This window comes from Carassius carassius, chromosome 34 (genome assembly GCF_963082965.1).
Source record: "Carassius carassius chromosome 34, fCarCar2.1, whole genome shotgun sequence".
Taxonomy (NCBI): Eukaryota; Metazoa; Chordata; class Actinopteri; order Cypriniformes; family Cyprinidae; genus Carassius; species Carassius carassius.
In genome coordinates this window covers 18,724,481-18,744,388 of record NC_081788.1, presented here as the reverse complement: position 1 = coordinate 18,744,388, position 19,908 = coordinate 18,724,481, and the positions used below count along the sequence as shown (strand labels likewise).

Here is a 19,908-nt window from a genome sequence, read left to right as displayed (position 1 = left end):
TGCTCAAGGTTCCTTCAAACATGTCTATATTAGCAAATCCCATCATTCTTCATGTTATTTACACTGCATGGCTTGATTAAATCATGGGACTCTGTTAAATAGTCATCTATTAAATAGTCTTAAATCAACTGTATTATTATTATATGAAAATTACCTCATAAACTAGTAGAACCAGACTTAGTGATGTTCAAAATAAAACAATAATATACTTTGAATTAGACAGTAGAATTTCACATTCCTGTGAGCTCCCGAAATTAATATTCTTATCATGCACCTGCAACCCAAGCGGCCTCGGTTCCTGTACAGCTCTGCCTTTACGAGAATCACCGCGCAGACTTCACTCGGGGTGCGTGCATTCCTCATGCTGCTGCTCATTTTGCTTAACGATACAGGTTGGCCGTTTTAAGGCCCCTCTCTTGGCATTCACCGCGTGCCTTAATTGTATGGATATTAAATCAAGGTCCGCCGTGAACACGCAGAGTGGCGGGCCCATGTCACCACCCTCCATGACGCGCGCACGCAAGAGCAGGCTGCTCTTCAAAGAGTACCGCAAAGAGGGATGTCGTAATGCGTTTTGACAACACACCGACGACAAACCGTCAAAATAATCATCACAATAGTGTTTCTACATTGTTTCCTATTTCAATTTCGCGTGAAACACAGTCAAATCTCAAAGCATATATTGCGCAGAGCGGGCCAACCAGTGGCCTATATTCAATCCCTTTAAGAGTTGCTCTCTATATGATTCTGCAGCCTCAATTCAAGCAGCCATGGCTATTGTCCTCTTCCTTTCGAGTCTCTGGAATTTGTGTGTCTCAGTGGCAGCACATTTAGGAATTCAAAAAAAAAATGTCAATGTCCAAATATAGCATATCATGAATGAATCGTTGTCGAATAAACAGAGGGATTACTTTGCAAGCAACAGAATGAAAGCAACGAAGAAGGTAGCATCCGTCCGAAGGGCGCGCATTGTTATGATTCTCGCTCATTTTGCTGACCTCTGCAGTAGTGCATTCCTTAGACTACATGAAGTGTAAACAAAACACTTTTAAAATCTCAAAATACACAATCAACTATTTTACAAAAAGCTGCCAACCAGCGTCGGTCAAAATGAGGCTATATCACCGCCAAAACATGCAAAATGACCGAAACACCACCACTGTCCCCCGTAAACACGATGCTCCATTTATTTTCTCCGTCGAGCATCTTTTGAGCTGCCGCCGTATCCCTCCTGCATCCCGCAACGAGGTCACGCTGCCTCTTACCGATGAAACACACCGTCTGTATGTCGATTTTAATCGTAATCGTCTTCTGCTGTAGTGTTTAATGGCCTCGTTTGCGTCTTGGTTGCGCTGATCCCTTCTGGAGAGATTAGTGCTTCCTCGCGTCCCCGCGCGGTCGCCCTCCTCTGCTGATAGGACTCAAGCGCGAGAGGATTACATCGGGACACGGTGACGTCATGACCCGCACCGAAGGCCTCCTCCCCTACCGTTATCCAAATCCCCATCAGGACGATGCCCTTGAAAACCAGTGAGGCTGACATTCGGAGGACTGAGAGCCATTCGCGCCCTTTACATTACATTACAGTTGCTGTAGTCTATGTGCGAATTGTTCAATTATTGAATTCAATAATTTTCGGGGAATAGCTAGCCTACATCTCTCGCAACAGTTTTGTGTCATGCCTATAGTCATAACTGCCTAATATTAAAAAAAAAAAGTTTTCATCTACAGCAGTTAAAACTGACCGCTTTCATCGATTTTATGCTAAAGTTAGCTACTTATTGCTGCAAATTGCGCTAGTGGCTCTGTTGCTATAGTAACCGGTGAAATGATTTCGCGAGCATTTTTCGACTTTGCACCTTGTAATCTTATTTTCGTAGTTAACGTTTGAAATTGGTTCTTAAAAGTATAAGCTAATACATACTCTACATATTAATTGGAGGTCCAAAACTTAATTAGAAAATCCGTAATGTGCATGTAGGCTACTTTGCTTGCAGAGTCCACTAGTTAGGCTACATTTGATGCGCACTTTGGTCGCGCGAGTTGCCATAAAATCGTAAAAAAAATATATATATATATATATAGGGCAAATATAGTGGGAGTATAGGAAGTGAAAATGGATTTGAATATTTAGGAACCTTAGAAACCCACGTGCAATGGTCTATTCTGCTGCAGTAGGCTAAATTCCATCCACCATCTTGAATTCACCTCATTTCCAATCCCCCTCAGTTCGACTGTAAATGTGTAAAATCCCAGGATAAATGCTTAACCAGGAAAACGGTTATTTATTATTCCCCTGGAGCATAGCTTGGGCCTACTTCCTTCTCCACTGCGCAAGGGAGGAGTTTTGTCTTTGCATTACAATAGCAGCCGGAGCATTCATCCTGTGCGTTCCTGCTCTTCAGCGGCCTGTCCTCCCCACCGCGCGACCGGGGCCTCTCCATCACAAGACGTCCCCACAAATGCAAGTCAGTGCAGGAGGGAGGCTTTGGTAATGCAGAGGCGCGATTTAGCTGCTTTGTCACTGACGAGGAGTCAAGATAATGTAGATGAATAAGAGCTGAGAAAGCCCTTTGAGTTTAAGTAACTGCCTGCACCTGCTTCTACTGTCATGTATTTCTAACCCTGCTGTCGAGGTCAAAGAAGCCTAATATTCTTTAAGGGATTAGCTATTAAAAGATGTTTACATTTGGGCTTTAAATTATTTTTAATAAAAATTTGGAAAAAATAAATTAGCATAAAACATTCAATTTAGTATATGAATATTCTGGACTAGATCATTTTCTTTTCTTTTTATTTATTTAGCTCTTTAATCTCCTCACTATCTTCCTCGTTGCTGTCCTATTTTCATCATGTTTGATCATTTCTACAACTTCCCTCTCTTACTGTGCCAGTCTTCTCTTTGACTTCCAGTCTCCCTCTGTCTTCTTCCCACCATCCTTCTCTCTTCCTCCCACGTGTTTCTACATTACTCTCTTCAGTATGAGATCCACTCTGCCCTTCATGTCTCAGCTGATTGGACCAGCCGCTCAACTCAAGTTCACCATAGCAACTATGATTCAGTCGCCCAGCAACGGATTTTACTTTCACCCCACTTCCTACTCAGGGACCCCCATCTCCCCACAGCCAACCGTCCAGTGGATGAATCTGTTGATAAGTGATAAAGTGTTACTCTCTTACTGGAATATGCAGTTTCACAGGGTTGATCACAGCATTGGGTAGCTGAGATCCATTTGGGGAGAGCTGTATTCCACATCAGACAGAAACTAAAAAACATTATTTGTGTGTGTGTTTGATTTATTTGTGATTCTGATGATGTGATTTTGTGATTGCATTTTGTTTAACATTTTTTATAGCATGTAAAATAATACATATATATATGATAAATTCAATATAATTTTATGGGAATTGAAAAATAGCAGGTAACACATTGAATTAAACATAACATTTTGAAGTAGAAAGACTAAAATATTTCCATGTAAAACATAGTCTTATTTAATTGTATTTATTTATTCACTGGGCTCCATAAAATGTCAGCTTTATTTTCACTCAGAAAACATATTAAGAATATATATATATTTATTTTTATTTTTTTGGTATAATCTGAAAAGTATAATTAGTATAATTAGTTTATCCAGCACTGCCAATATGATCAAAAAACATTTTTTTATGTATAATTTCTCTGAGTCTGTCATTATTTTATGTTTATGGCTAATGCAATCATGTTTGCATTTAGAATAAACAAATTAGGCCATCGACTCTCACTTATGATGTGAGAGCGAGTGGTGAGAACAGCAGAGCTCATCATTGGACATAAACTCCCAGCTTTACAGGACATCTATCAGACTCGCTGCTTGAGAAAGGCTCGCAGCATCATCAAGGACGGCACTCATCCTGCTCATCACCTGTGTGCCACACTGCCATCTGGCAGACGTTTCCGATCCATCCAATCACGGACAACCAGACTGAAGAACTTCAAGCCATCAGACTACTTAACAATCAGCTGTCCTCCATCTAAAAAAAAAAATACATGCTGATCTTATGTTTACTTTCATTGTACTTGCACTGCCACTTTTTTTTTAAATATTCCTTCATGTTACTCTGTGACACTCTATAATGACTTTTGGACATTGCTCTACTCAGAAATACATCTGAATGTGTGCTGCTCTTAAGTTTATTTATTGCATCTGCACTGCCACTTTAATTTTCCTCCATGTAGCTCTACGTCACTCTACAATGACATTTTAGACACCGTTCCCCCAGTAATCATATTACCTCAGGACTTCTTATGTACACTATAACTCTAAACACTGATTACCATTATTGTACCTGTTACTTCCACTTGGGCATATAATGCTCTGTCCATGTCTTTCTGTCTATGGGCACTGTAGTCACTCAAGAACCTCAGTGCTCTCCATGTACGTCTATGTCTTATGTCTTGTTATTGTCACTGTATGTCTGAGCCTCGTCACAAGCATTTCAATGCCCAGTTTTCCCCAGTGTTAACTATGCAAATGACAAATAAATGCCTCTTGATGAAACAGTTGTGTTTCTCTTTATCACAGAATATCTGAGTGCCTTCAGTCAACCCCCTCCATGCACAGGATTCCTCCAGCAAGTCTAATCATGCTCATTTGCATTAGTAAATGATGCCTAATTAATCAGACTTGTTTTGGGCATTTCTCGGGTGTAGGAGTAATGTTGTCATTTATTATATAATTTGTCTAACATAAAATCTGTTAATAATGGGAGCAAACTGTTTTTCTAAATATAATTGTATTACATTTATGTTTTATTTAGCATTTACTATTACTGACATTCAAGAACAGTGTTTTTGTGCAGCCCAGTTTCCTTCTCACTTTTTGAGGGAGATTTTTTGAAAATGTCAACACAGGTTAGATTTACACCTTAATTTGGCTAATACGTCTTAATTTGGCGTGATGACCCAGTTTCCAAAAGCAAAGCCAGTCTTTTCCATCTCTCACACAGTCAGTTTATATGACAGAATATCAACTGTATCAAATCAAATATCAAATTCTGAGTTGGTATATATATATATATATATATATATATATATATATATATATAAAATTAAATAGCCTAGGCTATATAATAGCTTTAATTATTTGCTTTAATCTAGGCTAAAATTCTTTACTGACATTTGTCATTTAAACCCAAAATATTCACCTCCTAAATTATGAAGTTTTTAATGTCGACTAAACGTTTACAAAAGCAAAACGTCATTACATCAAGTAAACATTTTTTTTTATATCATTGTTATTATGATTGTAAAACAATATGCTTCTTATTAGGTAAAACAGCACCTGTTTGTTTATGTGTGTGTTGATGGACGCATATTTGATTGGACAGTCTGTTAGTCCTTCAAAAGTTGTGACAGGTCAAATGAGTTTAATGCAGCAAACTCAAACGACAAGAGACGTTGCACATAGACGAATAATACATTCATATTTGCTGACAGAATGAACGTCAGGGGAATGAATCCAACGCGGAATGGTGACAATGACTGTAAACTGCTTTTCCACTTGAGCTGCACGCCCTACGGTCAGAGCCTCGCTGAAGGAGTTTCCACGCAGCCCTCCCATGAATTAACCGCAGACCACAGCATAATCGAAGAGACCGCTTCGGAGATGGACAGAAAACGTTTTCAGTGTCTGTAAAATGGATTTCACAGAAATTCGGCGCTGAGAACGCTGCTGCTACTTAGCAGTGCGCGTGAACGGAGGCGCATGCACGATCTAAACGACGCGCTTGGTGATTGTACAATCCGAATCAAAACGAGAGAAAAAAATGTCCAAAATAGCGACGCTGCTCCTGGTCAAAAACCACATCCTGATGCAAGCTCGGGACTTGACAGAGATGCGGAGGATTGTTGAGCAGCTGAACATGAGATCGACTATTATGACACCACATATAGCCTACTGTCACATGAAGTCTTTATGTCAGCGTGTTGATTATTTTCAATATGTAATTATGGATAACATTACCTATAACTACACAATGAAATAGATTCTGTTTCAATTAAACACACTAGGAAGTTCTTGCTTAAGCAAATATTAGGCTATAACATGAACACTGTGAAAAAAAAAATATGTTGAAGAGCAGGCTAGCCTATATGAAATCGGAACCCTTATATTTTCATTTTCTGTAATCTTTGACATAGTAGACTATGCTAGCTATTGTGGAATGAAGTCATCAAAATAAATATAGCCTAGAAGTTTCTGTCAAATTTGTCTTGAGTTCTGGAAGGAATAAGGAACGAAGAGGTTTCATTTTGAAAAGTATTAATACAAATGTCACACAAACATGTTTTATTGCATCACCTGTTTTGTATGGGAAATAACATATGGTGTGGCTCAACCTGAAAGAACAAAAACACGTTCACAAACACATTTCATTGGTTTATACCATCATCAGCAGTAGAACTTACTCGCTGTTGCTGAGGAATGGAAATAAACAACATTTATTTTAATCTACTGTATTATCTAACATGTTACAACCAAAATCTCCCCCTCCACTAGATGGATTTCTCATCTGGTCCAGTCAGGTCCACATGATAAAGATGAGTCTCATCTGATCTCTGAGACATAATCAATTATCTTTCTCGCCCTACACAATATGTTTTAATGCCTGCTTTGCAAGAACAGCAGTGTGTTGCATAAGAGGATCAGGCAAATTCATGCTTGTTTTGGGAAGGTTTTAGAGTAACAAGGTAAGCCATCCAAGGTTATTGTTTATATTAGGGCAGGCTATATTTTATGATCAAGGTCTCTTCATGATCATCCACTGAAATTGCTGGAGAAGTTAAAGACAATACTAAAAATATATTTGGTCATTATTGCTAAGGTCCAGTTATGACAATTTGATTAGTCATCACGAGGTTGGTTATTGAAATTTGACTGATTTATCAGTTTATCAATTAAGATCTATAACATAGGCCTATATTTAATAAATAAATAAATAATAATAATTCGATTGTCAGACTTTTATGTATGAAGTCAATATGCAATTTATAAAAATGTATTTCAAACGTTTATAATTTTTTCTTAAATAGCTTTAAAGCAAATAAAAACAAATAATAATAAAAATAATAATTGTTCCAGATATTAATGTTCCGTAAATAAAACAAATCAGTATGATCATTATAACATTGTCCGCACGATCTGGCAACCTTACCAGCTTTGCCACAGCAACCGTGACGTCAGTATTCTGACCAATCACTGACGTCTCCTCAAGTCTCATTAAGAGCTCTCGTCTGTTATCGCGTGATCTTCGATGAGGCCCACCAACACAAACGTAAACAGTAAGTATTTTATCATCATTCTTTATATTTTGAGAAGAAAACAAATAACATGAATAAAAAACCCCAACTAAAATCAATATAATTGACTATTATTTTGTTTTCATGCGTGGTCATTTGCAAATGTTATTGTTAGAAAACAGCTGAACAAGCCCGTCTGCAAGTCTCACGCGTTGCTGAGGTTCATGCATCATGGCGTGTTAATTTTCATGCATCGATAAAAGCGAAAAATAATTAATGTGAAATTTCAAAACTTAATGACTGGTCTTTAATAATTTTAAACCTGTCAAGTGCATCAGTGTCACCATTCCATAATCCTTTGACGTCGCGTAAACTGTTGACTGGCCAGTGGCTGCTCTGTTGTGCTGTCTATGAGAAGAAACACCGCGAAAATATGAACATGCACAGTGCAGTTAATTAATTACCGTCAAACACCAACATCCCAATCTTAGACTATTTAAAAGTGAAAATAGCTTTCTCTTTTTTGATAACATAGACAGCACAGTGTACACTAAAAGTGAGTCAAACTACTTATCTGTTAATACCATTTAAAAGTGAGTGCACGACGTGTATTTTTATGTTGGATGTGTGCAAAATGTTTTTTAATTTTTTAATACAAGTCATGTTTACCACAGTACATCCATGATGAGTTATTCAGAAAAGCCTGTGGATATTACCAAGGAGGAATGGATGGATAAACTGAATAATGTGCACTTTCAGAGGGCAGATATGAACAGGCTTATAATGAACTATCTAGTAACAGGTATGTCAGTATTATTTTATATTATATCATAGTGCTTGATTTGAAGTCAAATGCACAGATATGTATAAATTAAAATAAATACAAGTATACTTGCACTGACGTGTAGCTTTTTCTCATTACATGATTTACATTATGTTAATGCAATATCAAATACATAAACTTCCCCACTGATCATGATCATATTCCACAGAGGGATTTAAAGAGGCTGCAGAGAAGTTTCGTTTGGAATCTGGAATTGAGCCGAATGTGGATCTGGACTCTCTGGATGAGAGGATAAAGATCAGGGAAATGGTTTTTAAAGGTCAGATCCAGGAAGCCATTGCTCTCATTAACAATCTCCACCCAGACCTCCTCGACTCCAATTGATACCTATACTTTCACCTTCAGGTAAACATCTGACCTCATATGGACATGCTTGGAGAGAGGGAGATGCCTAAAGTACTGTACACACCTGGTATTAAGTTACGTTTTAAATGTGTTTCCTGCTTCAGTTTCATCCAGACTAACCCCTCTTATTTCGTCACACTTTCAATCACTTCTGCAGCAGGCCTGAATGCAGCACATGAATACAAATCTGAAAATTAAGTCATTACACTGCTTACATGCAAAGAAAAGAATATGAATGGTGAAAAGGGTGACCATTCATCCTTTTTTTTTTTACTGGACATGTCCTGCCCTGGATCTCTAAATTAACTCAAATATCCGGGTTTCGGATTTGTTTTCCAGTTGTTTTTATACTTGCTAAAGATAATTTCTAAAACGATTAATAGTGTGCAGACTTTGTACAGACAATCAACGAATTGTGGTGTGCAAGGAGAAAGGTCAAAACAATGCAAATACACATACATATAATGTATGAGAATGTTAGAAGCAATGTAAATAGGAAAATTTCTAGTGTGTGAAGATGCTGCACGACATGGTGTAACACAAAACCATGAATAAATGTTCCGAAGTGAATTAAACTTAAACCAATTTCCTATGCCTGGGGAGTAGTGAGCAAGAACACTGTGTAGGGACCATGTCAATCAGAACACAGTTCTTGCATGGAGCTCTCTTCTAATGAGCTGGTTATCTGAATCAGGTGTGTTAAATAAGAGAGACATGCAAAATATGCAGAGCGGTGGTACGCAAGGACTGGAATTGAGAACCACTGATCTAGGCAATTGAGAAAAAATTCTGGCCAGGAAAAAGAGGACATATGACCACCTTAAGCCAACAGGCACTAGATGGTACCCCAACCAGTCATGCAGAGTGAGCAGCAATCTGACGACTTCGAAATCGACTTTCAGTTCTTCGGATTGCTGCTCACTCTGCATGGCTGGCTGGAGTGCCATCTAGTTCCTGTTGTGTGCACACTAAATGAGAGATTAGTGACAAGGGGTCACACTGTACATAACTTTTCAGTAGAAAGAATTACAGATGATCGCCAACAGAGCCTTATGCACACTACGTGGTTGTCACTCGTGAGAATGAGCACTGATTTGGGGCATTAATCAGCAATTTCCACAAAACTGTCAGTGAGTGAAGATTGGGTTAAAATCATGCAATGTGAACCCGGCATAAGGTTCCATTCAGTTCAATTTATTTATATAGCACATTTAAAAACAACCATGGTTGACCAAAGTGTCCAAAAAATAAAAAGTCACACACAAATAAGACAAATACAGTAAAAACATCACAGTGTCACAGCTCAGCTCGATATAAAAGCCAAGGAATATTGGGTGTTTTAAGTAATGACTTAAAAATTCCAACAGTCTGAGCAGTTCTTATGTGTACAGGTAAACTATTACACAAATTAGGTGCCACAAATGAAAAAGCTTGGTCACCTTTATTTTTTTTTAACCTAGTTCTCGGTACATTGAGGAGCACCTGACCTCAGTGCTTTAACAGGAGTGTGGACATGTAAAAGCTCTGATAAATGCGCAGGCGCCAACCCATTTAAAAATGTAAAAACAAACAATAAAATCTTGAAAAATCACCACATGGGCATCTAAACTATAAAAGCAATCCATTTTTAACTACCTCTGGAAGTCTTTGAAATTGGGCTAGCTTGTTTTAGACCTTGTTTACACCTGTATTTAGTGTCATTCAGTTGTGATCGGATCATCAAAAATACATCTAAATAGCAGGTATAAACCAGGCCTAAGAGAGCATTTTAGAGAGCAAGTGTAAACAGTGACAGAATCCATGGGCATGTTGCGTTTATTTACAATGCACAAACAAACATAGAAATGAAGGCTTCTTGTTCCACCCCAGATGACAAAAAATTGAAAAGCACTGTAAAGAAAACAATCTTTCTAATAAAACTTGATCTGTTCTTCACTGTGAAACTGTTGTTAACTCTTCTTGTAAACTGTTGTAGCAGCAGCATCTGATTGAGCTCATCCGTCTGCGGGAGACTGAGGCAGCGCTGGAGTTTGCACAGTCACAGCTGGCTGAACAGGGAGAGGAGAGCAGAGAATGTCTTACTGAGATGGAGCGAACCCTGGCACTGCTCGCCTTTGACAACCCTGAAGAATCGCCATTTGGAGACCTGCTCAACATGATGCAGAGGCAGAAGGTAGGCGTTTTTTTTTTTGTTTTTTTTTTTTGTAGGACATAAGGATGGGCAATATGGAAAAAAATAAATCATGATTTTTTTTTTTTTTCTTTTGGAAAATCACATGATTTTATCAATAGTTTTACTATTTTGCAAGTTGTCTGAGCAGTTCAGCCTAACGAATTTCCCTATTTAAGCCTTAAAAAATTAAAAAATAATGGCAGACGTTAAGGCCAAAGCGGGCAAAGATAAATATCTTGGTCATCTTTTTTTAAAAAATCTTTTTCATTAAAAAATAAGAACAAAGATATACCCTTACAAATACACATAACCGCCATTACTGCGTGCCTGCGAAGTGTGACGGTGTGACACTTGCCGGTGCCCTCTAATGACATTTCAATGAAAGCGGATCCTGCTCATTAAAGAAAATGTCTGGTGAAAGGGAACATTGGGTAGATGATGTCAGGCAGTGGCCAAAACTTACTGATAAAGGTAATTTATTGACAACATAATGTAATAATTTAAAAATATGTAATGTAATTACAACCCGAATTCCGGAAAAGTTGGGACGTTTTTTAAATTTTAATAAAATGAAAACTAAAGGAATTTCAAATCACATGAGCCAATATTTTATTCACAATAGAACATAGATAACGTAGCAAATGTTTAAACTGAGAAATTTTACACTTTTATCCACTTAATTAGCTCATTTAAAATTTAATGCCTGCTACAGGTCTCAAAAAAGTTGGCACGGGGGCAACAAATGGCTAAAAAAGCAAGCAGTTTTGAAAAGATTCAGCTGGGAGAACATCTAGTGATTAAGTTAATTGATATCAGGTCTGTAACATGATTAGCTATAAAAGCTTTGTCTTAGAGAAGCAGAGTCTCTCAGAAGTAAAGATGGGCAGAGGCTCTCCAATCTGTGAAAGACTGCGTAAAATTTTTTTGGAAAACTTTAAAAACAATGTTCCTCAACGTCAAATTGCAAAGGCTTTGCAAATCTCATCATCTACAGTGCATAACATCATCAAAAGATTCAGAGAAACTGGAGAAATCTCTGTGCGTAAGGGACAAGGCCGGAGACCTTTATTGGATGCCCGTGGTCTTCGGGCTCTCAGACGACACTGCATCACTCATCGGCATGATTGTGTCAATGACATTACTAAATGGGCCCAGGAATACTTTCAGAAACCACTGTCGGTAAACACAATCCGCCGTGCCATCAGCAGATGCCAACTAAAGCTCTATCATGCAAAAAGGAAGCCATATGTGAACATGGTCCAGAAGCGCCGTCGTGTCCTGTGGGCCAAGGCTCATTTAAAATGGACTATTTCAAAGTGGAATAGTGTTTTATGGTCAGACGAGTCCAAATTTGACATTCTTGTTGGAAATCACGGACGCCGTGTCCTACGGGCTAAAGAGGAGGGAGACCTTCCAGCATGTTATCAGCGTTCAGTTCAAAAGCCAGCATCTCTGATGGTATGGGGGTGCATAAGTGCATACGGTATGGGCAGCTTGCATGTTTTGGAAGGCTCTGTGAATGCTGAAAGGTATATAAAGGTTTTAGAGCAACATATGCTTCCCTCCAAACAACGTCTATTTCAGGGAAGGCCTTGTTTATTTCAGCAGGACAATGCAAAACCACATACTGCAGCTATAACAACAGCATGGCTTCGTCGTAGAAGAGTCCGGGTGCTAACCTGGCCTGCCTGCAGTCCAGATCTTTCACCTATAGAGAACATTTGGCGCATCATTAAACGAAAAATACGTCAAAGACGACCACGAACTCTTCAGCAGCTGGAAATCTATATAAGGCAAGAATGGGACCAAATTCCAACAGCAAAACTCCAGCAACTCATAGCCTCAATGCCCAGACGTCTGCAAACTGTTTTGAAAAGAAAAGGAGATGCTACACCATGGTAAACATGCCCCGTCCCAACTATTTTGAGACCTGTAGCAGAAATCAAAATTGAAATGAGCTCATTTTGTGCATAAAATTGTAAACTTTCTCAGTTTAAACATTTGCTATGTTATCTATGTTCTATTGTGAATAAAATATTGGCTCTTGTGATTTGAAAGTCTTTTAGTTTTCATTTTATTAAAATTTAAAAAACGTCCCAACTTTTCCGGAATTCGGGTTGTAAGAAGTCTATTGATTTATGACAACAATAAAACCGAACGCTGTCATTACAAGCTGTGTTGCATATATGTTCACAAGCTTCACAAGTTTCAAATAACTATAAGGCCATCCTTAAAAAATATTCTTGTTTGCCAATAACCCGACCGACCCAATTAATAATTTTTTCCCCTTTACTCCAACCGACTTGCCGACTGTAATTGCGTTACACTGATTTTTTTTTACGCACAGAAAAATCGCGAAGCAAAGAGGACACGGAGACCGACAGACCAGACAGAGCAGGTTACTTATGATAGGGAAAAAAACTCAGCTCTCATATTCTGTCAATTTTATTTTGAAATTCAAACAATAAATACTCCTCCGCTCGACCAGGAACTGTGTAATCCGTATGGCCGTAAACATGGGCAGTCAATGTGCAACAAAGGCTCGTGAATTTCACAAACGGTTTTATTCCAGGCCTGTAGTTTTGTGCTGTTGTTAAAACAGCCAACCACACAGCACGCTCTTCCCGGCATCACTGGACAGCATACGTACTAAAAAATAAAAATAACTTTTCGTACAGCTTGAGCTAACATCTGCTACAGCTGCCTACGGGACCAACACGCTACTTCTGCTACTTCCTTAGCAGCAAAGGCACGCAGTAATGGCGGCGCTGCTTTACTTCCGTGTTTCGCCGGATTTGTCTATACAAATCAAACAAACAGTGCTTTATAGGGCTGTCACGATATTCGATTTTTCATATCACGGTTATTGTGGCCATAAGAATTCACGATATCGATATATCATGATATCTATAGAAAACTTGGAGGGGAAAAGATAAGTCAAATGATTTTTTTACTTTGTTTATTGAGTTTATCTTTTTCACCCAACGCACATAATATTGATACTGATAAATGCAGGGCACAAGACTGGCTTTCTCTGTCTTCTTTGCAGCTCCTATAAAATAACAAGAGAGAAAATACTGTCAAGTTCAACAGTATGATGAATAAATATTAATGGTAACACTTTACAATAAGATGTCATTTATTAACAATAATGTATTAACATGAATGAACAACGAACAATACATTACACAATTTATTAATCTTTGTTAATGTTAATAAAAATGGAGTAATTGTTCATGTAAGTTCACAGTGCATTCATGTTTACAAACACAACTTGCAATTTTAATAGTTCATTAGTAAATGCTGAAATTAACATGAATTAAGATTAATAAATGCTGTTGGAAATATTGTTTATTATTAATGTTATTTAATGTTATATATGTTAACTAATGTAATTAACTAATGTTAACTAATGAACCTAATTGAAGAATGACCGCAGATGAGGCATTCAGTGCATGGCACTGCGACCAACTTAACATTTTATAGAGTTTAATGCAGCAAGATCAGTTTTAATCGTGTAACTGTTAATAGATTTGAACAAAGAAATAAAGTGTGACTATGCACAGGCCGTATTGATTGCAAATACAAAAACTAGACGAGTAAAGAAAACGCGTTCCTTATTAAAATAATCACCCTTTAATCAAATATATGAACACAGAAAACTGCTGTAACAGGTTAATATAACGTTTCCCATTCTATGACCAGTAAAATAATGGCAAATTACTCTGATGAACACGGCTCTCCTCTGAGTGGCTGCGAGCGCTGTGTCTCCTTATTGTGTGACAGTGTCAGCGTTAAGGCACAGTACTGCCACCTGGGAGCTCAACCGGGTACTGGCACTGGAGTATTTACAGGTGGTGTTATCATAAGAGAACTGTTCATTTTAAATATTGCGGTTATTGCTAATGCCGGTATATCATCACACACTAAATTAACACGATATGTATAATTGTTGCTTTGAATATCATGGTTATCGCCAATACCGGTATATCGTGACACCCCTAGCTGTCACTTTTGTGAAAAAAATCATTTTCAATTTTTAAGACATAAGTGTTCATTGAATCGATTGTAAAATCGATTTTCCATGTCAAAAAAAAAAAAGACGTTTCCTTTTTCAATGTCAAATAACGGACGAACGTAAAGAGAGTGCTGGAAACGCACAAGTCAGCAATATTTCTTATTTATTGGCATGAAGTTTCGTGCAGAATAACAAACAGCAACAGGAGTGCAACATTCTCGAAAAAATATATATGCAGAGGGGATGGCTGCCATAACAAAAGAAAAACATCACTGCAGGCTTCAACCCGGCTGCATTTATGATTTAGGTAATTCAAAAATCTCCAAGATTATTTTAAATAATGATTCAATCCATTTCAAACAACTGTTCAAAAAGAAGACGCGCTCCCACCGCACTGATGTCCCGGGACACTCAGGTACAGCTGCGCAAGGTGGGGGTATTACTGCCAATTTTCCACCACAAAAGCCGGTCGCTGTCAGCTTGCAATGGTCCTTTTCATAACTCAGAATCTCCTGTAACTAGATGCGCGAATTCACGTCTACCGCGCCGCGAGACCTCCAGACGCGCGTAAACGCGTCTTTACATTGACTTAACGTTGAAATTATTCGCGCCAGACGCTCTATTCGCGTTTGGTGTGAACGCAGAGAGGTCGCTTTCGACGTCACTGGGTCTTATAGGCGCGTAAAATTGCTGGTATTTTCTGTCTAGCTTTCGCAAGGCATACTGCACTTTCGGAATTCTTTATTTTCTTTTTCTGCTTGTTTGTGAGTTTTGTTACATCTATATTTTTTTATTATGTCAAAATGAATAGTGTACATATTTGGTTAAAATCAATTCTTATTTTCATTTTCGAAACTTTTTTTGGTTGGTCCGATCGATTGTACAATCGATTTTCGAACTAAAAGTGACAGCCCTAGTGCTTTATTGTTTGGGTAGAGCAGGTGTATTTAGCAGTAGCATTCAAGAAACTTAATGAACAAATATAAAAATAAAACACTATTTAAACACCACTTTATAAATTATAAATTTATTCTTATTAAAGCAACTTTATTAAAGTTCTTCATTCAAGAGTAATGCCTGGTTCACACGGGACGATTTTAAAATTGTCGGCCGATTTTCCAAACCGAGAGACCCCACACACGGCGATAAAAAATCACGGGTCTAACAGTGTTGGTCATACAGTGTGTGGTGTGCAGCCACACGGCAAAATCAACACATCACACACGAACCGATTTGACTCCCGAGCATTCCCAGGTCAGACGGGAAATCTCGCAAAATCCCTCGAGATCTAACGTGACTTCAGAGTAAACAATCATGGCGGACGAAGAGGATGCAGTGGCCATAGTTTGTCCTTTGTTTGTAACCGAAAAAAAAAACATAAGAAAAAAAAAGAAAAGGCGATTGTCAAAGAAGAGGGAGACAAAGTCCTCCATCTCCGACGTCCACCGGACTTTCTGGTGCGCCATGCCGCCGGCTGTTTTAATTTTGTTTCCCGGTACTTCCTCGCCGCCTCGTCACCTCGCTTTCTGATTGGCTACACGCCACAGTCCACAGGCTGCGTGATCGTTTGTCCTCGGGGGACACCACACACGAGAAGAAATCGGGCCAAATAAATCCAACATGTTGGATATCCCCGATTTGAGATCGGAGCGGTCCCAACGTCCTTCCGATCAGAGGAGAGCAGTCTTAACGCACCACACACGGCAGGAATATCTGATCAGATTATTTTACAATAATCGGAGCATCCTTAAGATGTCGGAAGGTGTCAATCGAGGCTAAAATCGGCCTAATTATCCTGCCGTGTGAACCAGCCTTAAGGATGTAACGATTCATTCAACTCACGATTTGATTCACGAATTTGATTTCACGATTCGGTTTTCCACAATTTCTTTTTACAAAATGAGATTGAAGACATTCAGGTAAATTAATATGTGTTGTTTCATTAGACTATTGCTGCACGTTTCTTTTTGAAGTTGAAATATAACAAAATTTGAGTTCTGGAAATAAAATTTATATTTTAAAACAAACCCCAAATCAAAAAAGTTACACAAATAAAATAAATCTCTTAATATGAACAAACTAAGGTTTTCCTTTCGCTCTTTCCATTTAAAATTAGAGACAACCACTGGATTTTCATCATGATCCAAACAAAGATGCAGCATACATGCAGCACGAGTAGTTTTTAATCTAAATTAGACTATATAACTTTGAAATTTGAAGCAAAAACAGAATGATCTAACTTTAGTTTTGTGAAACTATACTAAATAAAACATATCTGAACAAAACAGCAGATGAGCTGAATGAAACGCAGATTTACTCTGACAGCAGGTGGCACTTAAGAACAGCAATGATACAGGGTTACCGCTGTAAACAAAGCAGAGCTGTACTTATGAACACTACTTTAAAGGGGTCATGTGATGCTGCTAAAAAGAACATTATTTGGTTCAATGAAATGTTTATGCGGTTCAAGGTTAAAAAAACACATTATTTTCCATGTACTGTACATTATTGTTTCTCCTCTATGCCTTGCCTTCTGAAACACGTCAATTTTTACAAGGCTCATTGGTCTGAAAGCGAGGTGTGCTCTGATTGGCCAGCTATCCAGTGCTTTGTGATTGGCCAGCCGTGTCGGTCTCAAGCCCCCCCACCTCTGCTCACTCAAGCTGGCCGAGGCTCACTTTAGGCCTCTGGCCTCCACTCACTCAAGGCCGCGGTGTGTGATGCTGTTTCGTTGAGAAAGGGAAACTACTTTGTTTGGGCTTCCAAAAGAGGACACAACTAGAAATCATGTTTATATCACGTTTATAATGGGTTTTTTGATTCAGTGATCCATTGTCCAGCTCGGTTCAGTTCTCTCCCACAGTATTAGCACAATCAGATGTGAAAGAGAAGTTTGTCCAGTAATCAGGCGCTGTTTGACATGCTTTTCAGAGTGTTCGTGCCTCAGGTGTATATGCTCAGAAAAAACGCACGCCAGAACAGCACACAAATTAAATGTTTAAAGTGGGGGTTGTTTATGTTTTAGTTTTTTTACCTTTAAAAATTTTTAGCTCAAAGTTCAATGCAAAGGGAGATCTTTTCTTTTAAAGAAATCACTGTTTAAAGACTACAAAAAGGGACTACAACGAGCTTCTTCCAATCCAGATGTTTACATAGACCCTGCCCCCGGGAACACACAACTATTCGTAATGGTAAGGGGGTGTGACGTTTCCGGACAACGTGCACTAAAGACGGTTAGCAAATTACAACACACTGGGCCAGCTAACCAATCTGAGACCAATTGCATAGTTCTGTGAGAGGGGCTTCATAGAACCAATAACTCAACAGACCGTTTTGATGAGAATGGAAACAGCGGTGTAAAATAAAGGTAAAATATGTGAAAATAATGTTGTTGTTTTTTGTTTTTTTTGAATGAAGCATGAACATGTTATGCTGCATAAAACACAAATCAGCCACTCCTTTAACCGACAAGGCTTTAAAGCACATGCAAATAATGTCATTTTGTGATTGTAAATAGGTGCAGTGTAAGTGTAACACTAAAGCCGAGTTAGTATTTGAAGTGAATGTATGTCATGTTGTACATTATATTGAGATGGAGGCACCAGAACTGCAGCTGTAAGCTGTGTAAGCTGTAGCGCGATACCATGATATTTCTTCAAAAGCAGATTGTGCAGACATTTTAATCGTCCATGAACAAAAATCGTTATATCGCAAGCCCTTAGGACAAAACCATAATAAAACATTAGTGATCTTTGTTTCCATGACAGTTGACTCTCCTTTTTATACACAGTAGGGGGCATGACTGTACCTGTTCTGAATTCTGCACTTGTTCCGCCCTCCTTAATTCCTGGTTCTGTCTGGCTCTATAGGTGTGGAGCGAGGTGAACCAGGCTGTTCTAGACTATGAGAACAGGGAATCTACCCCAAAAATAGCAAAGGTGCTAAAGCTTTTACTGTGGGCTCAAAACGAACTGGACCAGAAAAAAGTGAAATACTCCAGAATGACAGACCTCAGCAAAGGCACCATTGAGGACCCCAAGTAGAGACTGTAATCCACATGGACACATTTTAATTTGTTTGTCTTATTTATGAACAGTCAGTGACTGAATAGCAAATATAAATCTATATATGATGTTTTTTCTTGATGCCTCTATGGAAAAAAAGGAAATTGATCAACAGTATATGAGTTTTTCAAAACTATACAGATTGAAACCCTTAAACCTAAATTTTTACTTTAATCTACCATTTACTATGCTGGTATCCTATTTTCGGAAGAACATGAAATATTACTATGGTACTGTTTTTGCTCATTTTCAGTCTGTCATATCATGTGTTTTGTGATTTTATTTTATTCCAACTTCACTGATTTCACATACAGTAGTATGTCCTCATGCTTATATTAGGCTGTTTTTAGGGAAATATCAGCTCTTGGATGGAAAGAAAAATACTGATATATTATAACTACCTTTATCATGGTTCCAACAACTTCATTTATTATTTATAGATGCTGATAATGTGGAGTAAACAATGTTTAGCCCTTTCTTATAAGAGCTATTTTAATTACAAAACCTATATTGTCATTACAGACCTGCTTTATGTTTATGATTTTTGTCTAATTTTTTGCTTACATTTTGTATTGCTTGTTTGGGATAAAGTTGATTTTATAGTAGGTTTTGTTTACTGTTTCTTATTATTATTATTATTATTTTATATATAAGGTCGCTTCTACCGATATCCGAGATCACAGAGATTTAATACAGAATGATGTTGCAAAATTACACATTTTCCAACTGTGGTCTTGCGTCACCAGTTGTACAAAAATCACTACATTCCTACCTATTTATCACCTTCAGTCCTTAAAATAAAAATGCAGACCAGGATGAGTTGCGCTTCAAACGTTTACTGTAGGTGTGTTTCCGCCTCCTATGTGTTACTGCTCGCACTATAAATGCAGAAGTAAACTTTCTTCTGTGTCTGGTTTTTACTCATTTGGATTTAATGGCTGCTGAGCAAGAATCGGACTGCTTCAAACCACCGGTAGACTAGAAATCGTCTACTTTGTATTTTAGTTTCTTAATAGTTACACATACATACATGCACACCACTGCACTGGTAATTGGTTATTGATGCCTCCGTGTGACTGTATCTACTGACTGTGTGATTACGGTCCATTGACTGTAATCAAATTCTGAGGTTCTAGAATGGTTGTTTAAAAACACTGTGCTCCAAAACAATGGTTCATAAATACC

General features: G+C 38.1%; 1 pseudogene; it reads left to right on the top strand.

Annotated features, from left to right (window-relative positions):
* The first annotated feature begins 7,208 nt into the window (after positions 1-7,208).
* Positions 7,209-19,011, top strand: LOC132115193 (glucose-induced degradation protein 8-A homolog; annotated as a pseudogene).
* Positions 19,012-19,908: the final 897 nt, after the last annotated feature.